General features: G+C 43.8%; 1 protein-coding gene across 7 annotated transcripts in view; it reads right to left on the bottom strand.

The window, feature by feature from the left end:
* The window catches only part of PTPRT (protein tyrosine phosphatase receptor type T), a 1,099,906-nt gene that overhangs the window by 348,392 nt on the left and 724,720 nt on the right, over window positions 1-26,794 (bottom strand). The gene's annotated exons all lie outside the window — the stretch shown is intronic.

The raw sequence follows: 26,794 nt of genomic DNA on the forward strand, positions 1-26,794 counted from the left end.
GAAGTAAATAAGTATAAGTGAAGTCACTCAGTCGTGTCTGACTCTTTGTGATCCCATGGACTGTAGCCCACCAGGATCCTCAGTCCATGGGATTTTCCAGGCAAGAATATTGGAGTGGGTTGCCATTTCCTTCTCCAGGGGATCTTCCCGACCCGGGGATCGAACCCAGGTCTCCTGCATTTCTTAAGCCACCAAATTTGCAGTAATTTGTTACAAATGTCACAGGAAACTAGCATACTTTCCAACCTCATAAAATCCCAGTATTTGTCTTTGAAAATCCCCTCATTCACCATGTCCCCTCCCCACCCTCTCACCCCAGAACCCACTGGTCTTCTATATGCTGCCCATAAGTTAAATAGAAGAAATTGAAATTCATGGCTGAGTCGGCCTGTATCTGCTTTGTCAGCTTTTGATCCACCAGTTAGAGAGATAACAGTGTTATCTGTATTAGAGCAACGGTGTCCAATAGTAGGGAAATGGGTAAGTAAATTAGGGTCCATCAACTTAATGAAATATTACATAGTCCCTGAGTAAGATAATGATAAACACTAGCAGCGTGGGGGAAAAGAGGGTTTTGATGTAACACTAAGTGAAAGAAAGTATGTTATCAGATCATATCTACAGTTTAATAATAAGCATGAAAAAAATTCTTCCTACATGTAGGCATGGACTTAGAACAGATTGATTTTTTTAGGCCCTGGGAAGGTGGGTGTGTTTCTTTCTCCTTGCATTTAGAGTCTTAGGAATGAAATGGTGTTTGTGCTAGAGTGAAACAGAAAACAAAAAGGTCACCAAAGCCCACAGGTTTCCTAAATACATCAGAAGATACAGTTTAAAATAAAAGGAGGGGGGTAGTAAAGCATCACCAAGCAGGGACTTCCCTGGTGGTCCAGTGGTTAAGACCTCACCTTCCAATGCAGGAGGTTCAGGTTTTATCTTTGGTAGGGGAGCTAAGATCCCACATGTCTTGTGGCCAAAAAGTCAAAATACAAAACAAGCAGTACTATAACAAAATCAATAGACTTTAAAAATGGTCCACATTTTAAAAAATCTTAAAAAAAACGTAAACAAAAACAAACAAAACCAAAACATCACCAAGCAAAAGGCCGTTTCAAAGCTCTATCAAACTGTCAAGGAGGACTGGCTGGACACTGTGTCTTTCAGTATCAGTTCAGTCGCTCTGTCACATTCAACTCTTTTTGACCCCATGGACCGCAGCACACCAGGCTTCCCTGTCCATCACCAACTCCTGGAGCTCGCTCAACCTCATATCCATTGAGTCGGTGATGCCATCCAACCATCTCATCCTCTGTTGTCCACTTCTCCCATCTTCAATCTTTCCCAGCATCAGGGCCTTTTCCAATGAGTCAGTTCTTCGTGTCAGGTGGCCAAAGTATTGGAGCTTCAGCATCAGCCCTTCCAATGAATATTCAGGACTGATTTCCTTTAGGATGGACTGGTTGGATCTACTTGCAGTCCAAGGGATTCTCAAGTCTTTTCCAACACCACAGTTCAAAAGCATCAATTCTTCAGCACTCAGCTTTCTTTATAGTCCAACTCTCACATCCATACACGACTCCTGGAAAAAACATAGCTTTGACTAGACGGACCTTTTTCAGGTTGGTTATAGCTTTTCTTCCAAGGAGCAAGCATCTTTTAATTTCATGGCTGCAGTCACCATCTGCAGTGATTTTGGAGCTCAAAAAAATAAAATCTGTCACTGTTTCCATTGCTTTCCCATCTATTTGCCATGAAGTGATGGGACAAGGCGCCATCTTAGTTTTCTGAATGTTGTGTTTTAAGCCAACTTTTTCACTCTCCTCTCTTTCATCAAGAGACTCTTTAGATCCTCTTTAATTTCTGCCATAAGGGTGGTGTCATCTGCATATCTGAGGTTATTGATATTTCTCCTGGCAATCTTGATTCCAGTTTGTGCTTTATCCAGTCTGGCATTTCTTATGATGTACCCTGCATACAAGTTAAATAAGCAAGGTGACAATATACAGCCTTGATGTACTCCTTTCCTATTTGGAACCAGTCCATTGTTCCATGTCCAGTTCTAACTGTTGCTTCTTGACCTTGATACAGATTTCTCAGGAGGCAGGTCAGGTGGTCTGGTATTCCCATCTCTTAAAGAATTTTCCACAGTTTGTTGTGATCAACACAGTCAAAGGCTTTAGTGTAGTCAATGAAGCAGAAGTAAATGCTTTCCTGGAACTCTCTTGCTTTTTCTATGATCCAAGGATATGGCAATTTGATCTCTGGTTCCTCTGCCTTTTCTAAATCCAGCTTGAACATCTGGAAGTTCTTGGTTCACGTACTGTTGAAGCCTGGCTTGGACAATTTTGATCATTACTTTGCTAGCATGTGAGATGAGTGTGATTATGAGGTAGTGTGAACATTCTTTGGCATTGCCTTTCTTTGGGATTGGAATGAAAACTGACCTTTTCCAGTCTTGTGGCCACTGCTGAGTTTTCCAAATTTGCTGGCATGTTGAGTGCAGTACTTTCACAGCATCATCTTTTAGGACTTGAAGTAGCTCAACTGGGATTCCACCACCTCCACTAGCTTTGTTTGTAGTGATGCTTCCTAAGGCCCAGTTGACTTTGCACTCTGGGATGTCTAGCTCTAGGTGAGTGATCACGCCATTGTGGTTATCTGGGTCATGAAGATCTCTTTTGTATAGTTCTTCTGTGTATTCTTACCACCTTTTCTTAATATCTTCTGGTTCTGTCAGGTCCATACCATTTCTGTCCTTTATTGTGCCCATCTTTGCATGAAATGTTCCCTTGGCATCTCTAATTTTCTTGAAGAGATCTCTAGTCTTTCCCATTCTATTGTTTCCCTCTATTTCTTTGCATTGATCACTGAAGAAGGCTTTCTTATCTCTCCTTGCTATTCTTTGGAACTCTGCATTCAGATAAGTATATCTTTCCTTTTCTCCTTTGCCTTAAGTTTCTCTTCCTTTCTCAGCTATTTGTAAGGTCTCCTCAGACAACCTTTCAGTATGGGGTCTTGTGTTTTTGAATGAGGCTCAAGTTCTGATTGGCAAATTCACAGTGATAAAAAATCCATCTGCCAGTGCAGAAGACGCGGGAGATGTGGGTTCAATCCCTGGGTCGAGATGATCCCCTGGAGTAGGAAATGGCAACCTACTCTAGTATTCTTGCCTGGAAAGTTCCATGGACAGAGAGGAGCCTCATGGGCTATAATCCATGGTGTTGCAAATAGTCAGACCCAATTGAGCACACACATGTCTATCATACACAAGCTTGGATCGGCAAATTCCTAGTAAATCCGACCAACCACTGAGTATGACACAACCCACAGGTCACCCGTGTCCCAGGCTGTCCATGACCTGGCCCTCTAGGATCTCACCCCTGCCTCAAACACCTGTGCTCTTCCTCATGCGAATCCCTCCTGAATTCTCGGACATCTCTTTTTTTTTTTTCTTCCCTGCAAACACACATAAAGGGGCTATCCCTTTATCTCTTCTTCTGTTTTGAAACAAAAAGAGCTACCTGGCCATTCTTCAAGGTTTAGCTTGAGTACAAACCCATCCTTAAGTCTCTGGAGATTTCCCTGGTCAGGCTCATTTCTTGGGTGTGCTTCCAAAAGAAATCTTGGGTTCGTGCAGACAGACAAGAGTTCTAAAAATACACCCTGTTCCGCGAGGTCACTTGCAGCTCAGAATCTTGTAGACTGGCCTGCTTCCCTGGTCTTGCCTCTCTAATATCCCAGGCCAGGTGCAGAAACCCTCAGGGCAGCTAGACTTTCAGGTTCATGGCCTGTGCTGACATCAAGGGCAGGGAGACACCCGACAGCACCTTATGAATGAGTGATGGAGGTAAAAGTCCAAGTGTAGTGGGTTGACGGATGAATGGGAGGGAGAAGAAGTGGAAACAGTTAATTGCAGATGTATTAGTTTCCTCCAGCTGCCATAACAAACTACCACAATCTGGGTGACTTTGCAAGAGGCATTTATTTTCTGACAGTTATGGACTCTAGAACTCTGAAATCAAGATGGGCAGGGCCATGATCTTTCTGAAGGCTTTAGAGGAGGATCCTTCTAGTGCTTGCCAACCAACCCTGACATTTTTTGACTGACGCGTAAGTCTAGTCTCTTCCTTTGTTGTCACGTGGTCCTCTCCCTATGTGTGTGTCTGTGTCCAAATTTCCCTATTCTCCCCACAGCAGGTCCACCAACCCCGTATCACCTCACCATAGTGTAACTCCACCTGCACAAGTCCTATTTCTAAATAAAGTCATATTCATAGTTACTAAAGATTAGGATGTTAACTTGTCTTTTTTGGGGAGGATGCAATTCAAACTACCACAGACAGTGAGCTTCCTGGACATTTTAGAGATAAAATAAAAAGAAAATAACAGCTAGATAAAAATAACAATATAGTGCAAAATAATAGAGAAGCTAATATCTATTACATTTTAAAAGCTCATTTATATTTTGAGGCAAACATTAGTTCCTGCCTAACACAGTCAAAATGAATGAATAATATGGAGGTGAGGAAGCCTGATGTTTATTGATCCCCTACAATGTTCCAGGGGTTCTTATATACAAACTCTTTCCATCCTCACAGTGATATAGTCAGGCATTCATATCCCCCTTGTACAAATGAGGAAACTGAAATCCGGCTACTGAGTACTTCAACTGTGGACAGTACAGATTGAAATGTGCTATAAGTGGAAAACACACACCGTGTTTCAAACTCTGTGCATAAAAAGAGTGGAAAATATCTCAGTATTTTTATATTAACTACATGTTAAAATGATACTATTTTGGATCTACTGGGTTAGGAAAACATTACTAAAATTAAAATTATTTTTTTGTTTCTTTAGTTTTTTTTTTTTTTTTAATGCGGCTACTAGAAACAGTTAGATTTATACCCATAGGTCCCATTGTTACTCTATTGAAAGGTGTTCTAACAAGACAGAGCTGAGAAGAACAAGAATCTGTGTTAGACCCAGAATTAGGACTCCCAGACTGATCATGTGTTTCCCCTTAGGTCTCTGCCTCCACAGTGAAGACCACATGTTAGAAAACAGTGTTTCACAAATAATGTACAAATGATTAACAAACACAGGGAGAAATTAACCTAGTCTGCAATCAATGTGTGGTTTGTGGCTGCTACAATGAAAGATAAGAGCAACATGGTGATCAGTTTGCTCTCAGAATCAATGTCTAAATCAGATCAGAACAGAGGGATGCAGATTACCTATATAGGGAAGCAGGGCTTCTAGATGATCAGGACTGGGGCATCTGATGCTCACAGAAAGGATCTGCCAGTCAGTAGCACCAGCCAAGTCAGGGAAAGGGAGTCCCTGTGATGGCACATACCCCAGCCTCATCCATGGGAGAGGCTGTCCTGGCTGGAATACACCGCCATGTGGTCCTGGGGTCAGTGGAGGCAGAGGTCACTAAAAATTCAAATCTGTCTCCTCTTGCCTTTGAGAAAGGCTCCCAAGCCGCCATAAGGGCTGCCTATTACAACTCAGACATCAGCTTCAGTAGGAGACAGAGGCTCAGCACATAGTAACTGCTCAATAAACACTGAATGAGTGAGCAAATGAATGAATGAATGACTTCCCATGGGGTTCTGCCTATAGTGAGACTGTGATAGTTGTTGGGAGGTTGGCTTTTGCTGTGAAAGTACACCTGTGTGACTTTGTGTGTGCGCGTACTGTGTGTGTTTCAGCATTACAACTGCTTGGGCAGGTCCACCCTGCCCAGTGTGTCACAGTCAGAGGTCCAGCCTGCCTCACCAGGGCTGGAATCAAGTCCAAGCCCGGTTGCACACGTACGTGATTTGCCTGAGCACAGGAGCAACTCAGCTTTGAGTGGAGCAGGAAGGAATGCCCAGGTGCCAGCAAGGGCAGGGACAAGCAGGAAAGGGCCAGACTGGGGTGTGGAGTGCAGGTAAATATATATCTAGAGTTTCTCCTGTTTGGGGACAGTTCTGTTGTAGACCCTCTCCCCAAACAGAATTTGGCCCACTAACCATGTAAAGAGGAGAGACCCAGTCTGACTTGCCCACAGACTCTGGATGATGTTGAGTCAGTCATTTTTGGAGACCGGGACCTGGCCTGTATATGGGAAGAATAATTACATGGTTCATCGTCCACTGTCCTTTCTAAGGCATCCTCCGTTTGTTCTAACCTGCAGGGCTCACCTTGTTCCAGGCACCTCACTGACCTCAGCCTCTTTCCAACTGAGGCTTCTGGGCCAACAGCTCTCCTGACCAGAGCATGGTTTATGATACACCACTAATGGGGGGAGCATAAACCCAGAAAACCATTAGGTGGCTCTGCTCTTTGATATCGTAATCATAGCTTGCAAATGTATCTAAAGGAAATAAAGTAAAAGGAAAAAGCAAATACACAAAGCTGTTTACTGAAGCCTCATTTTTACTGGAGAAACACTGGAGACTGAGTGAATGTCACAGACGATGCGGCTAAGTAAATTGTGGTCAGGCCACTTGATGGGACATTATGCAGCCGTTAAAATGCTAATAACGTTACAACTATGATATACTTTTCAGTGGGGAAAAAAGCATTAAAAACTATAGAGATGCAATAATTACAACTATATAAAAATTTCATATGCAGAGAGACAGCGACTAGGAGGCACGGAAAAAGAAAAATGTGAGATTCTGAGTAACTGAAATTGTTTTCCTTCTCTGTTACTATTATCACATTTTATAAATACAAGCCACTAACTTCTGATTACAAATTTAAGGTTTGTGCTAAAATCAAAGGTAACAGCTCTGCATGGATCTCGATTCACGTGGCATCTGCTGAACCAACCAAATGTTAAGGAGATGTGGGAGGGACTGACCTCAAGATATTTCTTTGCCTCAGAAAGTATTTTTGTTGCTGCTCTGTCAGTACTTTGGACACCCAGGCTGTCCCAAACCTCCATAAAAGAAACCTGGCTTTTCTCCAATTCCAGCTGGAATCCAATGTCACAGGTGCACTTTTTTTCTGGGCCACAGTCTCAATTCACTGATAGAGACTTAACAAAGACAGAAACGCAGCATTCAAGGGTATACCAAGGATGCTGCTACCTAAGACTCCTATGGGTCAGGATATGTATTTCACACCCATGGGTTCCTGAGCCCCTGGCAGAAAACACCAGGGTTGATCATTAAGAACTCACAGCTCCATCTCACACTCCAGCTGAGTGATACGGGTCCGATGGAGTTGGCAGGTTGGTAGAGGGGGAATTCTGTCCCTCAAAAGCCTCAAATAGCAATTGTGATGACCTACTCAGGGCCTAATTTGGGGATGATGTTCTCATTTACGTGTGTGACTGAAGTTCCAGCATGATTAGCTGGTGTCACTGGATTCAGTGTCTGTGGGGATGATGTGACAGCCATCAGACCACACCAAGCACAGTGCAATTACAGCAAATTGCAGTGCTCCTGGGCACGGAGAAATAGACTTTGCCATTGCTGCCATTGGCTTTTTTTTTTTTTTTTCAGGTGAGGACACAAATAGAAAACAGTCTGCAGTAACATCTTTCTTCCCAAGACAGGAATGCAGGAGAGAATAGAGGATGGTATCAAGATATTACACAGGGAGATGGTTCTAGTAAGAATCCTAAATTAAAGAGGGGTGAAGGTATGTGATATGTGCATGAAAGAGGATGGAGTTAGGCAAACAGACAAGGACTGGAAAAGAATAAAGCAAAAGAAAATATCAGCTAGTCTTCCTTTCCATATTTCTTTGACTTTAAGTAACTTATCCCTCCAGCTGAAATTTAATAGGTTGGTTTTGGTGGGGGGATGGGAGGGAAAGAAAGACCAAATAAAGTCAGGCGATTCATCAAAGATCCCTTGGGCATCCATTATGTGTTAGGTACTGTTGTAGATGTTGGGGGAACATGGGTGAATAAGACAGAGTCATTGCTGTGAGGTCTAGTGACACCCGCCCATCACTATAATACAACGACAAATATCCTCCACTATAATGCAATAACAAATATCTTCCAAAGTACTGTATGGGGAGTGTCTAAACCAGCTGGAGGAGGTGAGAGGCAATCTCCTTGAAGAATTAGTGTCTGAAATGCCTTGGGAGTAGGCATCACCTCAGCAAACAGGAAGAGGGTAAAGCAGAGGGACCTTGAAAGTAGGGTATCCAAGTGCAAAAAGGAACAGAGGTGAACAGTAGCTTCTGTAAGGAGCCACCAATAAGCAGTCTGGAGCTGCTGGAATACTGAGTGAGAAGCAAGAGATGTCCAGAAAGGAGACAAAAGAGGTCACGGGGCACAAGGAGCATCCTGGGGGTTACAGTCAGGAGCTCTTGCGACACTCTGCTGGTGGAAGGCTGCCAACATTTGCTGGCCTGCGCTGTTGACAGGTAACTCTGAAAGCTGATGTGGAGGCTGGAGCTTGGAGAAATATGGCCAAGCACAGGAAGATCTAGCAGGTGATGGAGGCACAAATCTGGGAGAAGCTGAGGCCCCAACCAGGGCCAAGGTAGGTTGGAGGGGGAAGTTCAGAGACACTGCAGTGGCTCTCAAATCTGGCTACACCACAGACTTTTATGGGGTCCAATTATACATATGGCCTGGCTCTGTGCCTGAATTTTCTGATTCAGTAGCTTTAAGCAGGACCTTGACCTCCCCGTCTCTGTAAAACTCCAGGGTTTGAAAACTCAACCAGGTCTGAAAGTAGATGATTTGAATTGTCAGGTTTGCTCTCCCTTCTCCCCTTCCTTCCTTTTTTTTTTTTTAAAGTCTTCATTGAATTTGTTACAATATTGCTTCTGTTCCATGCTTTGGTTTTTTTGGCCCTGAGGCATGTAGGACTTTAGCTCCCTGACCAGGGATCCAACCCACATCCTTCCACCGGCAGGCAAAGTCTTAACCACTGGACCTCCAGAAAGTCCCTCTTCCTTCCTTTCTAGAACTATCTATTGAGCACTTCCTACAGAGCTAGGATTCATTAATGCTAAAAAGTACCATGGAAGTAGAATAAAGAAAAAGGAAAAGGCCATTCATTCATCCTTTTGTTGTTCAGTCGCTCAGTCATGTCTGACTCTTTGCGACCCCATGGACTGTAGCCCACCAGGCTCCTCTGTCCATGGGATTTCCCAGGCAAGAATACTGGAGTGGGGTTGCCATTTCCTTCTCTAGGGGATCTTCCTGATCCAGGGATCTAACCTGCACCTCCTGCAGTGGCAGGCGGATTCTTTACCACTGGGCCACCAGGAAAGCCTCATTCGTCCTTTCAGTGTTTCTCAAATTGAAGAACTTTCATGCTCTTAAGCACAGACGTGTGGATACCCCATGCGGCAGGATTCTAGCTGGAGAAGCACTGCTCTGAGCATCATAAAATATCAGGGGTTGGATCTGTTCCACAGTGACTGAAACTTCAAATTGAACATGGTCACTAGGCTCTCCTGTCAGCATTTTGATTATAGAAATTATCATCCTGTGGCCCAGGACAGGTGTCCTTTTATTCAAAAATAGTAACTGATTTGAAAATGTGAAACTTCATAAACCTCCAGGGTTGTTTTAGAGATCCCTGCCTATTTTGACATTTCTGGATGTTTGAAAAGGGTTGTTTTTTTTTCCCCCCCAAAATTGATTTGAAATGGGAAACCTTTTTCTAGTATTGAGAATTATTATCCCAATTTGCAGTCTGCAGTTTTCCTTTGATACTGACATATCTGATAGTGCATATTTGTGTCAGATATTAATGTCAGAACCATCCCGCCCCCCAAAATAGCCATTGGTTCATGCATGCCATTCAGCTGCCTAAGAGGGGAAGGGTGGGGTTTTGAATACCTCTGTTTAGCTGCAGACATGTTCAAGTTGAATGGGATTTGCAAATAGAAACCATGATGATGAAGCCACCTCTACTGAGGGCCATGAAGCCTCCTCCTCCCAATCTAAATACACCTGCTTTCCCCGCCCACTGCCCTGGGCCAGCCCTTGTCCATCAATAGCAACTGTGCATCAGGAGACGCGGGTTCGATCCCCAGGTCAGGAAGATCCCCTGGAGGAGGAAATAACAACCTACTCCAGTATTCTTGCCTGGGAAATCCTATGGACAGAGGAGCCTGGTGGGCTACAGTCCATGGGGCCACAAAGAATTGGACATGACTGAATGACTGAGCATGGAACTTACGCTCAATGCGTTGACAGCTCTAGTTGGGAAGACACAATGTGGAGAGTTTCTAGGCCGAGGCTGGTTCAAGGCTTCAGTCCCCTCTTTGTCCCAAGGTTGCCTCTCTAACCCCCATCTGCAAGCTCATGGCCACCCAGCCAAGTGAGTTGGGCATGACTGGGAAACTCAGATCCACTGCACAATCGTTTATTGAGTGCCTTTGGAGAAAGCACAGTGACTACCTAGGTAAGTGGACAGACTTTGTAATCAAAGCTAGTAAGAAATACTAATGACAAGTTATCATCTAATTACCAGTTAGGTCATCTTAGGCAAATGATACTGTTTCTTTAAGCATTAGTGTCAATAGGGATAATGACCCTCCCTTTGAAGGGGTATAAGGCTTAAGATAAAGTCCATGATGAGAACTACCCTCAGTGACCCATGGTAATGATAACAGGGCTCTTGATGGGTCCTAGTGAAAAAAATAAAGACTTGTAATCCAAGCAGAGCTTAACAAAGGAACTGTTTACACTGTAGGAGGTGATGGGAACAAGGGCCCAAGCAATGAGGGGGCATTTAGTAAGGGAGAAAGCAGTGGAGGAAGGAGTAGGTTCAAGAACCTGGAAGGTCACCTTGAGATGAACTGTGACCCTCCCTGAGGCTGCTGGAGCAGTTATCATACCCTTTCCCCTCTCTTCCCTGCCTTTCCATCCATAGCAGGGCACTCCTTTGGCTGAACAGAAGATAAGAAGTCTCAACAGGTCAGTGATTCCTGAGAGTCTGTCTCCTGAGTCAGAGAGCAGGTACAGAAGAATGGACGGACCTCGAGGAAGGAAGGGGAGGTTCCTGCACCACTGGCCACTGCCATTCATGGAAGACCTGCCATAGGCCAGCTCCTGAGAACTCAACAGAGAACAAAACACTGGGTTGGCCAAAGAGTTTGTCTGCATTTTTCCATAAGATGTTGGCCAACCCAATAGATTCTCGGAATTCTTAAGAATTCTGAGCTTTGTGGTAGACATATATAGAAATAAATGATAACAGCATTGGGCAATAGATGCTATTATAACATAACAAGAAGGAATCTCTAGCCCAGGTGTTTCTGAAAACCAGTGTCCCTGAAAGAACCCTGAGCCCTCTCAGGGTGCTGAAGGATGCACAGCCTTTAAAAGCAAGGAAGGAGGCATTGAGAAAGAGTATCCTAGACAGAGGCAGACAAGAACAGCCGGAGTGTGATGTGGCTGTCAGGTAAAGACTATGGATTTGGGAAAGAGGGGATAAGAACAGGGGAGGATGCTGGGGAGGCCAGCAAGAGCTGGGGCATTCATACAGGGACCTGTTAGTCAAGTTAGAGAAGAGTTCAGATTCTTCTCTCTTGAGAGCCACTGAGATCTACAGCGGGATTTCTTAAACCGTGGGATGACTAGTAAGATCTGTGTTTCAGCAAAAATGGTTTTCACCTCAAGGGAAAAGGTATTGGTTTTAATGACCCTGACCCCTAAGAAGTGGCATCTAGGTCCACAGATGTAACTGAGCAGGGAAAGAACCTCACTGCAGGTTAGGGAAATCCTGAGATAGTGCGGGCTTATGGCAGGGAGAGGGTTGTCCTAAAACAGAGGCGCCCAGCAAATGTTCCTAGCATGACAGCACATCTCGGGCAGAAGATAATTTAGAGCTGTGCTTGTCATGCTGTAAGGGGCATCGGATCACCTGGGGATCTTATAACAAGGCATACTCTGACTCAGCAGATCTGGGATGGAGCCCAAGATGGCACATCTCTTTCTTTTATTATTAATTAATTTTTATTGCAATATAGTTGCTTTACAATGTTGTGTTATCTTCTACTGCACAGCAAGACATATCAGTCATGCATATACTATATCCACTCCCTGTTGGATTTCCATTTAGGACACCACAGTGCATTAAGCAGAGTTCCCTGTGCTATACAGTATGTTCCCATCAGTTGTCTATTATATGCATAGTGTCAATAGTGTATATGTGTCAATCCCAATCTCCCAATTCCTCCCACCCCACCCTTTTCCCCCTTGGTATCCATATGTTTGTTCTCTACCTCTGTGTCTCTATTTCTACTTTGCAAATAAGGTTATCTCTACCATTTTTCTAGATTTCACATATATGTGTTAATATACATTTTTCTCTTTCTGACTTCACTCTGTTTGGCAGTCTCTAGGTCCATCCAGGTCTCCACAAATGACCCACTTTTGCTCCTTTTTATGGCTGAGTAACCGAGATGACACACTTCTAAAGAGCTCCCAGATAATGTTGATGACAGGACACACTTTGAGTGGTTTGGCCTTAGAAACCAACTACCTCCATCTTCTCCTTTACAGATGAGCTAAGAGAGGCCACGAGAGGGCTTGATGGGTGGTGTACCAGAGTAAGCAGAGGTGCAGCCTATAGGAACTAGCTGGGGGTCCCCCAGTTCAGAGCTCTTCTGTGGTCCCCAGGACCTTCTTGGGAGATTGTTGGAGGCCAGGCCCCATACTTGCTCCTTGAAGGCAAAGGGGAGGAAGTGTGAACAGTAAGTTATTGAAGTGGAAGTGTTTCCAGCATGTCCTTGGAGAGGACCAATGGCTCTGCCAACATGTGTGATGAGCTCTTCACACAACAGCCTGCTCTGAAGGGACTAGGAAGCTGACATAAATCCCTGCTGGGCTGCCAAAGGCCTGCTTCCCAGACACAGCAACCAGCTCAACACAGGACTCAAAGCACACACCCACACTGGTATGATCCATGTGGAGAACAATTTGCCAATATGCTTCAAGAGTTACAAAAGTGTTTGCTCTATTCAACCCTGTAATTTCACATGGGGGAATGTCTAAAAAAGAAATACACTGAAAAAGGATTTCCCTGGTTGTCCAGTGGCTAAAACTCCATGCTCCCAATGCAGGGGGGCTAGGTTCAATCCCCATCAGGGAACTAGATTCCACATGGCACAGCTAAGGGTTCTCATGCTGTAACTAAGACCCAGTGCAGTCAAAAAAAAAAAAAAAAAAAAGAGAGAGAGAGAAAGAGAGAGAAATATACCAAATAGATACCAAATAGGGAAAGAAAACCAGCCATGACATTGAAGGGTTATTGGCAACATACATCTAATTCTTATGAAACTCCCAAATTGTATGTTTGGTATTACTTCTACATGCATTTCTAAAAATTTATGCATAAATGGTAACTCAATTTCAGATTGCTTAATATGTCCCTAAAGTCTTCCAACCAGATAACATTAGAACCAGGATTCTAGATCCAGGTCATTCACATCTGAAGTTCATGTTCTTTCCACCATGATACATCCACCACTATATGAATGAGGTTCATTACAGTGTTACCAGAAATATGGAAAAACAACAGAGGAATAGATAAGTAAATTAGGGTGTATACACTCAATGGACAATTATGCAATCATTAAAAAAGATGAGCGGTTTCCATGGTGCTATAAAAGCATCATGATCATGATAAAATGTTTAATAAAAAATTATGGTAGCAAATTTTATGTAATTATAGTTAGGTAAAAGATGTATGCACATTAACAAAGATAAAATACAAGGCAAAATAATTGCTGCGCTATGGGAAGAGATTATAGGTGATTTTTCTCTCTGATATCCAAACTTTCTGTAATATCATCATAAAAACTGGCTGGGGAAGGCTAGGATTACAGAATGCGTGTACTGGTGGGGTAGGCACAGACTTGGTGTGTGTGTGAGTGTGTGTGGAGCCCATTATACAGAGTGAAGTAAGCCAGAAAGAAAAACACCAATAGAGTATACTAATGCATATATATGGAATTTGAAAGATGGTAACGATAACCCTATACGCAAGACAGAATAAGAGACACAGATACATAGAACAGTCTTATGGACTCTGAGGGAGAAAGTGAGGGTGGGACGTTCTGAGAGAATAGCATTGAAACATGTATGTTATCATATGTGAAAGAGAACACCACCCCAGGTTCGATGCATGAGACAAATGCTCAGGGCTGGGGCAATGGGATGACCCAGAGGGATGGGATGGGGAGGGAGGTGGGAGGGGGGTTCAGGATGGGGAACACATGTAAACCCATGGATGATTCATGTCAATGTATGGCAAAAACCACTACAATATTGTAAAGTAATTAGCCCCCAACTAAAATAAATAAATTTATTAAAAAAAAAAAAAAACAAGGAGGAAAATATGGCCAACATGTCTAACTTTGGGTTTATAGAGTTCTATCTGAATTTGTACATATGGTTTTACTCTCCTCCTTTAGATCCATTCCTATTGAACAGAGGGAGCTATTATTTTGAGCACAGCTCTATGATCAATGGAAGGCATGCAACTGGCTCTGATTGCTACTAACAAACCTACTGAGAAGGAAAGGGAAAGCATAGTTCAAACCTTGCTAACCAGGCATTTAAAAAGATCCAGGTCCCTCTTACTCTACCCTAAAAATCGTGTCTTACCTTCTTGGAAGATCAATCAACATATCCTAAAATAGCATAATTAGAAAGTAAAGTGTGGCCTATGTGCTCAGGGGATCAGTGAGCCATTAGATGGGATAGTTAAGTAGCTTACATTGAAACTGGAAAATGTTTGACATAGTGAAAACCCAAATTTTGAAATGTGGTAATAATTATCTAAAAGATGTCAATGCACAAAAACTAGAAGAAAAAAAATAAACCCTTATGAAAATGGTTGGTCTGCTAGGCAGTGGAAACAGGGGCTGACTCTCCACCCCCCATATTTCTAACACCATGTAATGTTGCCATAATGTCACTAACAGTAACAAAGAATAAGTTCCTTCTAAATATAATTCACTATTTGACTTGCAATGGTACACAGATGCTAAAACAATGCAAAAAATAAAACAGATGCCAAGAAAGCGAAGCAGTGGGGATTTTTATGACATGTATTTTGAAGGGCTCTGAAAAAGACCTGATATGCAAGCATATTGCATGGAGTCCGTAACGATACAGGCCAAGGTCTCGTACTTGGGTGTAAAATTTAAGGAACTACTCTTCTCTTGGTGAAGAGGGGAGAAACAGTAGCCACAGGGACTTCTCTGGTGGTCCAGTGGTTGAGAATCTGCCTGCCAATGCAGGGACATGAGTTCGATCCCTGGTCCAGGAAGATTCCACATGCCATGGGGCAACTAAACCCATGTGCCACAACTAAGCCCACAGGCCCTAGAGCCCATGCTCCGCAACAAAAGAAGCCACCACAATGAGAAGCCCATGCATTGCAGCTAGAGTAGCCCCCACTTACGGCAACTAGAAAAAGCACACACAGAGCGATGTAGACCCAGCGCAGTCAAAAAAATTATTATTATTTTTTAAAGTAGCTGAAGAAAAGGATTGGAGTGAGGGGAGGAAATCCACCTGCCATCTTCTAAAGCCAATGAAAGGATCGTCTCTGAATCATAAATTTGAATTCCAGCCTCCAGAGACTTCAGGATGAAGGATCCAAATATTCTGACAGTAGATGAAGCCCCGCTCCCCCTTCATTTTTTTAGTCCCAAACAAAGAGCTGTTCTGACCAAAACAGAAAGGAAGTCAGTAAAAGCAGCAGATCCATGCTGCACTGCCCTGTCCAGGTGGAATTCCAACAGGAGTAACAAGGCAGAACATCTGAGATGAAAAGAGAACAACTTCTGATGTTGAAAGAGATACTCAGCAGCTTAAACACCTCCTCTGGGCATGGTTTATTGAAAGGACCATGTAGCCACAGAGAGGCTTCCATCACTAGCCACATGGCTGTGTGTACAGGCTGCTCCTCACTAAGTCCTTCGGGTGCTCAGAGCATCACAACAAGGTTTGCCTCCCACAGAAGGGACCTCAGGGGGAGTCCTAACTGTGCCACATGCAGAAGTAACTTTTCATTTTTCTCCCTCCACTCTCCTAGGACAACTAGACATGCACAGATTAAACTCAGCCTGCAGGTTTTATCTTTTTTAATTCAAAACTTTCCTTTAGCTAAAGCTCTGGAGAGGAATTATGGCAGAAGTTCATGAGAAACAGCTGGGAGCCCATGGAGAGATTCCTATGACAATAGGAAGTGACCTGGAGTTTCTCCAGGCAAGGAGAAAACAGACATAGCCCTGTGCCTCTGAAATCTACTTGAGTTAACTCTCCAAAAAAAAAAAAAAAAAATAGAGCAATTCCAAGGACGCAGTTGAGATTATGGGTACAGCCCAAGGGTAAAGGCTTTACATGTACATGCGAAAAAACACAGAAATACAGATGTCCATACACATGTCAGTGTCAGTACATCAACTCACAGACCTACATGTTTATACACACACATACAAAAACAAGTATACTGATCTATTTGGGCTCACTGTAGGAATATTTTCCATGCAGTAACTGCTACTGTTTTTATTTTTTTTTACAGCTAAGATGAATTATTAATGTTTATTGTGAAAATCTTTTTATTGCCAGGAAAACATGATTTGCTCTTCTTCAGGTAACAAGTGCTACGTATCTGTTGATTCCGTTGATTTCTACTGTCACGTTTTCTGGCTCCATCACAAATACCCGTGTTGTAATAAAAAAGAAAGAAAGAAAGAAACACCCCGAGGCAAATATATAGGCATTCCTGGTACGCTACGAGTGGATGACAGGCAGATCTAATGGTCCCACTTACATAAATGCAACTTATTCACATCAGAACGCAACTTCCTTCTAGACACAGAGTGCCAGAAATCATTCTTTTCAACCCAGAGCTGTTTCTATTGAAACACCTGTCAACCAACCTGTCAGCCCAGCAGACCTATGTATGGCTTCTATCCAGGGCTGCCTGCATTTTTCAAGTCTCTGGAAGAGAAACATCCTATGGAGGTTGAGTGATGAGCTGAGGGTTAGGAAAAATGGTTTCTTGATATCCCAGGGCTCTGACTTTTAAGACTTTGGAAAAGCCTGTGGGCAAATCCATGAAGCTTTTTGTGTGTATATAAATCTTTTTAAAATCTCACAAATAAACAACAGAACTAACTTCTACCATAAAAGGAGAGGAGAAAATATTTGTAAGGTAAATTCTGATGCCAGAGCTGCAAGATGCCATTTGTGAAATGCAAAAGGATATTGACAGACCAATACGGCCTGTGTGTCTTAAATTATTCCGCAAACTGTTTGTTTAGCATCTTCAGGGGAAAAGGCTAAATGCGTCATGAATTTGAGCCTTAAAATAACTAGTACCTAGCACCTGCATGTGCATGAGTAAGTTGCTTATGGTGTAACATCAGATAGTGTTGAATTCCAGAAGAGTGAAAAATAAAGGCAGGGTAAAGCCAGAGTCATAGCTGCGTTTATTTAGCAGGTATTTATCTGGGATAATGTATCAGAGCACATTGACTGGATTCATGCTATGCAGTACTTCTTCCCAAACTTGGATGGACAGTAAAACGTCCCAAAGCACTTTTTAAAAAGCCCATTTGGATAGAATCTCACCCCTAGAGATTCTGATTTATTTGGAATGCAATGATGCCTAAACACAACCATTTATGTGTCTACCTACATATGTATTTATTGATATGTTTGGAGGTTGTCAAGGTATGATTCTAAATCTTGAGCCAGGCTTGAGATCCACTAAACGTGTTAGACAAAAATTTCACCACTACCCCTTATCAAGATAAAGTACAAATCCACACATTCATATAAGTAATATTTATTGAGCATTTATGTGCAAACTTTCTTTTAGATCCTGAGGACACACTAAAAAGCAAAAATAAATACGGCCAGTATCAGTTCAGGACCAAAGGCCATCAGGCTGAGAAACTAGGGAAGAGCTAGTGTCACAATTCAATTCTGAAAGTCAACTGTGGGCAAATACCATCTAGCTTAGGGGAGCTCAGTCTTTTGTTCCATTCTGAGCTTCAGCTGATTAGATGAGGCCCACCCACATTATGGAGGACAATCTGGTTCATTCAAAGTCCACTCATTCAAAAACACCCTCACAGAAACATCCAGAATAATGTTTGACCTCCTATCTAGGCCTCATGGGCCAGTCAAGATGACACATACAATAACCATCACATGGCCCATAGCCTTATGAGGTTGAATTCCAGTAGGGGATTAGATGATACTAAAGCATACCAACAAAATGAGTGCAGACTGTGAAAATAATATGACAGAAATAAGAAAATTGCTTGCTAAAGTGGAGAGTACAGGGTAAAAGTCTCTTGGAGGTAAAGAATAGGTAGGAACCTAAGAATATGAAGTAAAAAAGTATTCTAGGCAGAAGAGATGACATTCACAAAATGTGGCAATCACATGGGCTGCAAAGAACTCAATCAGCTTGAGAAAGTGTTAGGAAGCTAGAGGGGTTGGTACATGGAAAGCAGTGGGAAGAGAGGCACAGAATGAGGTTAGAGGGGCCAGATCATTCAAGGCTCCAAAATTAAGACGAGGAAAGAGCAGAGAAGTAACATGATTGAATTTACCTTCAAAGATGTTCTGTTTGGGTACAGTGTGGGAAAGTGAAATAGGGAAGTGTGGATGCAGCATGCGCAGGGAAGTTCTGAAGGAATTTAGGCATCAGATGAGTGTTCAGAACGTGGTGGTGTTAAGATGGGACCGTGTGACCTGACCTCTGTCTATACTGGCAGGAGAAGAGATGGAACTTTCTAGAGCATTTGATGTGTTGCAAGTGGGGAAGAATGGTGATTCCTACATTTATGGCTTAAAGAATTCAGAAGAAACAACAGCTTTTTTCCTGGTTACCAGCTTGACTCAATTTATACCCACTAGCTGCCTGCATTATGCAAACTCTGCATCCTAATTAACAGAAATCCAACTTGAATTATGGAAATTCTTGCTTTGGGCTGGATTTTCCATTTCCTGCCTCTACGGCCTCCTGCTCATCAAGGACCATATCCCATTCTCCCTACTGACCTTCTGTGGACCAGAGCCGTCAGCCATGTGTGGGGTGTGTGAGCCCCGAGAGGCCACTGTGGCCAAGCCAAAGGGGAGGAAGAGGTGAGTCTGAGCGTCCACACGGAGCCAGCACTTCCCGGGGCCCCTGTCTCTCTGACAGTCTGCTCTGAACTCATCCATACAGCGGCCCCTTTCTCCACCAACACGTGTCTGCCCCAGTCCTGTGCAGAACTACTTTCTTGCTCAGAACCAGAAAGCACCCAGCTTTCTTGCAATGCTGTCATGGAATGCTGATTCCTGGGGCCTGTGCTTTCTGTTCAGAGCAAATGCAACCATCTATATACCAGAAAAATATCGATGACCCTCTCTCACCTAGCCTACCTTGCAAAGGGGCTTCAGCACAGGAAGGCCAAATTGTTTTACGGAGGCAGTCTGTGTTTTATTTAACTCTGAACGCCAGGCGCCTAGAATAGCTTGCAAGATAAATGTCAATCAACGCTAGCATAATCAAGACACCCATTCCTGCCTCATTAGGGTCCTCTCATTCCGTTTAAGCTTCTCAGATTTATACACTGTAATTAGAAACTTGGTGATTTTGACTGCTAAACATAAAGGCTTACTGGGAAGCTTCACATGTCTGCATTTTAAATATTTTCACACGTCGTTAACCCAGTTGCCAGTGTAACATCTTCTGGCCCAATTCCCTCACACTGTGTGATATTTATTTTTGGACAGAGATGAGAAAAACTAATTGAATTGAAACACGTATTGATTACTGTTTTTCGTGAACTCTGAACAGCTTGCCTCTAAATGATTTTACTGAGGAGCTTTTAGGCAACTGTTTGGCTGGACTGTTTCCCCTGTGACCACATTTGGGCTGTGTGCGCCTGTCTGCAGTTGCCTGGTCTGCTTTCAGGGAGTCCTGTTGTGCACAAGAGCTGAGTCGGAGTGGAAAGGGCCGTGCCAACCATCTTCACATACAGGCCCTGATCGGGACACCCTGTGTGTGTGTTAGTCGATCAGTCGTGTCTGACTCTTTGCAATCCCAAGGACTGTAACCTGCCAGGCTCCTCTGTCCATAGGATTTTCTAGGCAAGAATACTGGAGTGGGTTGCCATGTCCTTCCCCAGGGGATCTTCCTGACACAGGGATCAAACCTGTGTCTCCCACACTACAGACACACTCTTTACTGTCTGAGCCACAAAGGAAGACCCAAGCAGGGTTCCAGAAGAGTCTATGCAAAGAGCATGGTTTTCACATGGCTGGTAAAAAGTCTCAGCTCTTTCAATTCAGTTCAGTTCAGTTCAGTCGCTCAGTCGTGTCCGACTCGTAGCGACCCCATGAACTGCAGCACGCCAGGCCTCCCTGTCCATCACCAACTCCCGGAGTCTACCCAAACCCATGTCCATCGAGTCAGTGATGCCATCCAACCATCTCATCTTCTGTCGTCCCCTTCACCTCCTGCCCCCAATCCTACCCAGCATTAGGGTCTTTTCCAATGAGTCAACTCTTCGCATGAGGTGGCCAAAGTATTGGAGTTTCAGCTTCAACATCAGTCCTTCCAATGAACATCCAGGATTGATCTCCTTTAGGATGGACTGATTGGATCTCCTTGCAGTCCAAGGGACTCTCAAGAGTCTTCTCCAACACCACAGTTCAAAAGCATCAATTCTGTGGCGCTCAGCTTTCTTCACCATCCAACTCTCACATCCATACATGACCACTGGAAAAACCATAGCCTTGACTAGATGGACTCAGCTCTTTAGATCCCGTGTAAGCAGGCATACCACTCACTTCATTTAATGGCCACATTACTCACCCAGAGACTGTGGGTCTGTGTCAAGTAGAGCTCTCCAGATCCAAATTAGGACACTTGAGGATGTATCTTAGACCAGAGCTTCTCCCACGTTCATATGTGTGTGTGAATCAGCTGGTTAAAACACAGGCTCTGATTCAGTGGGTCTGAGTCGAGGCCTGAGATATTGCATGTCTGACCTACTCCCAGGTAACACTGATCTGCTAGTATGTAACATGAGGCCTTTGATGTGACCTTTCTCCATGCACTCTCTGTCACCCTGCTGAGATCTGAGGCCAGGGACCATGCATTCTGATACAAGCTATTGCAGTAGAGGTGAGGCTGGCTCCAGTGGGCAGGGAGAGAGGGCGTGGCTATTGGAGAATCAGGCTGCTGCATGGTTCTGGGGTAGCATCAGGGAAGCCACTAGACTTCCAGCCCTTAGGGATTGCTATTATTTTTCAGTCACTCAGTCCTGTCCAACTCTTTGCGACCCCATGGACTGCAGCACACCAAGCTTCCCTGTCCTTCACCATCTCCCAGAGCTTGCTCAAACTCATGTCCATTTTAGTCGGTGATGCCATCCAACCATTCTGTCCTCTGTTGTCCCCTTCTCCTCCTGCCTTCAATCTTTCCCAGCATCGGGGTCTTTTCTAATGAGTCAGCTCTTCACATCAGGTGGCCAAAGTATTGGAGCTTCAGTTTCAGCTCCCAGCCCTTGGGGCTGGAGGCCAGAATCTAACAGTTTTGGCTCCAAGGAGCTCTTCAAGATAGGAACTCCTTATCTTATCTTTACTGCCTTAAAGGAAGCCATCAAAGCCCACAAGGAGGCAGCAAGAAAGAAGCAGATGTGACAAAGTTTTCACTTCTTCCACCTGGATGCAGGGTCTTCCAATAAATAGTTGAGCCCTCACTGCAATATCTATTGTTGTGGCTGAGTCACTAAGTCATCTCTCTTTTGCAACCCCATGGACAGTAGCCCGCCTAGCATGTGATTTCCCAGACAACAACACTGCAGTATCACACATGAGTTCAATATCTTTGCTTCCTGGCAGTTTTTCCAGGTGTTCCTGAGATGCTTATGTACCCAAGGCCATTATTTACACAACAGCCAGGTGATACTTTAGGAATGGAAATCTGATTCCTTCATTCCTCTGCTTAAAAATCCTCCTAGGGTGTTCTGTTCCTCTCAGGAGAAAGCCCAGATTCTAGAAACCCTGCATCATCTGACCCTGCCCACCTCCTCCCCACATGGCCTCATCATTGTCCACCCTGCTCACGAGGGTTCAGTCACTCTGACCTCCTTCCTTTTCTCAAACAAGCCAGTCATTCTAGCACAGGGCCTTTGCACTGGCTGTTGTCCTTCAAGTGAGTGTCATGACTGCTTTGGCTTTGAATCTCTGGCCACAGGCACAGTTTGAACAGTGGAGCAAATACAAAATGAGGTATAAAACTTCGGTTCTGTGGGTTTGATGCAGATTTATTTTTCTCTTGACTTTTACCCTAGAACAGTATGACACCTTCATGTTACAAAGAGGGGACTGAAGCCCAGAGAACAGATGAGACATAATCAAAGCCATTCTGACTCTGGAGGGCAGAACTGTCCAAGGATGGACCATGACTTGGACCCATGTGTGTGCTCAGTTGCTCCGTCATGTCCGGACTGTAGCCCTCCAGGCTCCTCTGTCCATGGGATTCTCCAGACAAGAATACTGGGATGTGTTGCCATGCCCGCCTCTAGGGGATGTTCCCAATCCAGGGATTGAACCTGCATATCTTACGTCTCCTGCATTGGCAGGCGGGTTCTTTACCACCAATGTCACCTGGGAAGCCCAAGAATATAGTGGGATATCCACAAACACACAAACACACCCAGGCAGCATCACAAGTCAGCAGTACAGTAAGAAGTATTCAAGAAATGTGGGGAGAATCTTCTAATAATTTGGAGAAATAAAATAATATGTACCTAATAAACATCATTATTATGTTAAAATGATAACAGTTATTATGATATGAGGCAAAAGTAGAATGCAACTTTGTAAGGGAGGCTCAAATCTATGTTCCACTTAATTTGGTAAAGAGTGGGCAACCATTTACTTCTCCAGGGGACCTTTCAATCCGGGTATCTGCCTCTCTTGAGTACCACAGCATTGGCTCGCGGATTCTTTACCAATAGCGCCACCTGGGAAGCCCTATTTTTTTTCCCTGGGGGAGGGGAAAGGTGGTTCAGGAAGTGGTATGGACCCATGGGAAAGGGAATTTAATCTTAACATATGACATACTACTTAGACCTGCTGCACTTAACACTTTTTACACTATTTACGAAGTCACAACTTTTCTTCACTCCCTCATTTGTTTGGCTTTTGACCTTGTGGAGCCCAAGGCTGTACACAGGAAGGCATCGACAATCCTGGCTTTCTCTTCCACTTGTGTCGTCTGATTTTTCTTTGCCACAAAACAAACTTTTTGAGAACAGGAGAGGGTGATTTCTAATTTATGGATTTCTCTCTAGAAATTACAACTGGAATCTCATTTAAAAAAATCAAATTGGTTTCATCTAATGAAATTTGGAAATTGCCTCATAAACACGTATTCTGTTATAAATGTCTTTAAAAACAAGGTCTCCTGCTTACTGTCTGAGGCAGGACTGGGTTGAGCTGAGAGGAGGAGACTTTCCATCTTTCTGCTCAGAAGGACATACTCTCTTATCAGCTGCTGAAACTTTATTTATTTGGCTGCACTCGGTCTTTGCTGCCACGTGCAGGCTTTCTCTAGTTCCAGTTCCAGCGAATGGGGGCAACTCTTCATTGAGGGACGCAGGCTTCTCATCACAGCAGCTTCTCCTGTTGTGTAGAACAGACTCTAGATGCATGGGCTTCAGCAGTTGCAGCACACAGGCTCAGTAGTTGTGGCACACGAGCCTAGCTACTCCGTGGCATGTGGAATCCTCCTGAACCAGGGATAAAACCCATGTCCCTTGCATTGGCAGGTGGATTCTTATCCATTGTACCACCAAGGAAGTCCTGAAACTTTCTAAAGAACAGTGAAGTCTAGAGCAGTGCTTCTCAAACTTTTAATGCCCATACGAATCATCCAGGGATCTTGTTAAAGTGAAAACTCTGATTGAGGAAGTCTGGCAAGATCTAAGATGCTGTATTTCTAACCAGCTCCCAGAAAGAGCCAACACTGCTGGTCCATGGATCACACTGAGACAGAGGCAAGACATTCGCACTTGAATTCAGGACCCAGAAGTTGTATACCTTTGGTCTTTACATTTCACCTCTCCAAGGCTCCATTGCCTCATTTTTATGTAATGTGAAGAGTTAACATTTATCAGTGCTATTTCTAAATGCCAAACACAGTACTAAACATATATTTATGTTTATTATGCAATACAAATGAGCAGTTACCTAATGTGCCCAAGGTTATACGCAAGGAAGTGGCAGAGCTGGGATTTACCTCTAGGCTTCCTGACCTCCAAAGTCAACATTCTTACCTTCTGAGGCCCCACTAGCTTGTGACACACATGGTCTCAGCCACGTTTATGGTCAAAATACAAGGCCCAAGCCCATGTCCTCCCTTCAGGTCATCATCCCTTAGGTCCTTTCAGATCATCATCCAAGAACTTCGGCATATTCCCACAAGGTGAGCTTAAATGCTCAAACACGTCAGACAGTGGCAGGTCTGATTCTCTATCACAGCCCAAGGAGCAGCCAAGAAATTACATCAAGTTTTCTTACAACAGCTGTTTCTAGTAGAGCACACTCGTGGGAATGCCAACATCTCAGCAACTGGTCTTTGAACATTCCCAAGGCACTGTGTTCAGAGAGAAGTACAAAGAAGGGAGCACTGTCCTCACCTGGGGGCACCTCCGTGCCTACAGCTCCAGACCATGTATGATATATGAGTCCTCACTTTTGTAACAGAGCAGGACCCTATGGGGCCTTCCCAAGACTGAACCCCCCATGTTCTCTGCCTGGCTCATGTCTGTAGAAAAACTGTAGTCAAAGAATAAATTTAATCAAAGAAATGAGGAAATGCAGAAACAAAGGAATGCAGTCAACTAAGGCAAAGTAGTAAGAGTTTTGCCATTAAGCAAAGTCAAGGACCTTGAGTTCTTCCTCAAGAGCCAACAGATAGTATTCTGACCTACATTCTTTGAACTATTGTTCAGATACCAAAACCCTCACCAGGTAGAAGAAGTTGACTTAATATATGATGACCAGGTTGCAGTCATGACATAAGCTGATCCACCTGACACGCTTCCAAGACCTGGCCTCAAGGAAATGGGAACAAACTGACCCTAGGACTGAAGATTAATTGTCCTTAAAGCAATCAACATGGGGACTTCCCTGGCTAGGGGCTAAGACTCTGTCCTCCCAGCAGGGCCCTGGTTTGATCACTGGTCAGGGAACTAGATTCCACATGCTGCAGCTAAGACCCAGCACAGCCAAATAGATGAATGAACAGAATTGGAAAAAAAAAAAAAAAAAAAATCAGTATGCCAATCAGACCACTCCATGACCAACATGACCAATTCTAAGATGATTATCAGAGATCACTGTGTTTTCCTGCACATAATTTCCTCTTTTCACCTATACACTCCTGAAATCCCCTTTAAGAGCTCTTCCCCCCTAATTTGCAGGGAGGAAGTGACTTTTGGACATGAGTCTGCCTTCTCCCCCAGTTTACCAGCCTCCTGAGTAAAGCAACCTTCTCTTTCCAACCAGTGTTTGTCTCTTGAGTATGGGCTTTGGAGCAGCGAGCAGCTGAACCTGACTTGGGTAATACCTTCAGGGCATTTATTGCTCAAACAGTGTCTAACTCACAGTTATGTTTGCTCTTTTGTTCTCTCTCCATCTATTTCTTCTTATTGTGGAATTATCATCAAGGGTTTCGTAACCAAACCCAGTGCATAATCCGATTAAAGCAAGAGGGATATTGCTCCTGAGGAAAAAAAATCTGTATAGGGATATGCCTCTACCTGCAGCATAGCCTCAATCAGTGTTTCCAAATGCAGGTAGGTACAAGAACCAGGATCAAAATAAGACAAAACAAAGGTGATCATAATGAGTTGCCCATAAAGTTAAATTTATTCAATTTAAAGGACTGCCTTTTATTCTGAGATCAAGTACTTTCTATATTTTTGATATTGTCTTTTGCAAAATGCTGTTAATAAAACATGGTAAAATACTCTGTGTTGGTTCCCCCACAACATTTGAGGTTTTACTGGCCTGTGAATTCCAAAAGTCTTCAACATCTGGCACTGAGAGCCATTTATATACCACCACCAAGCACCTTACCTCTCTAAGTCCTGGATCCTTTCCCTTTGCTTTACAAAGAGCAGGTGGTAGATCTCTAGCTCATCTATGTGTGTGTGAGTGTTCGGCCTGTGCTTTACAATGAACACTGTGTAGCTTTTTAAATGACTGGGCTTTGTTTCAGTTGACTGTCCGGTCGCTCTCTTCCCTGACAAGGTTGTGAATGTGTCCCAGGCGAGGTCCATCAGTATGAATACCCCCTTCTCCTTCAGCAGCATCCCCAGGAAGGATGCTTCTCCCAACCCCGTGGTCCAAGATGGAGATGTTAGAGAGCTCTGCTTCTGAGAAACACTGGATGGAGTGGTATAAGGTGTTTCCTGAAGGTGTTTTCTCCAGCACCCTGTACATGATAGACAGCTTTCTCCTCCTTCAGGGAGCTCTTAGGTCTGTCCAGGTCTCTCCAGAGAATCTCTGGGGCCATCAGATTCACCCTGATTATTTCTCCCTCATCAACACTCTTGACTTTCCTCCCCAGAGCTCATCTTCCCTTGTGGCAGTAATCTTCTTCCCAAGGCTTGCTCTCAACAGGTGTGCCCTTCTGCATGAGCACCCAGAGTCTTTAGTCCCTCCATGAGCCTATAGGGCATTTCAGCCCGGGATGCTTATCACCTTTCCCCCCTCAGACTCCTTAGAGAAACCCTGAAGCAACAATTAACACCGCTCCCCCACCCTCCAATCTTACAG

The sequence above is a fragment of the Giraffa tippelskirchi genome, chromosome 13, assembly GCF_054371585.1.
Source record: "Giraffa tippelskirchi isolate mGirTip1 chromosome 13, T2T-mGirTip1v1.2.pri, whole genome shotgun sequence".
Taxonomy (NCBI): Eukaryota; Metazoa; Chordata; class Mammalia; order Artiodactyla; family Giraffidae; genus Giraffa; species Giraffa tippelskirchi.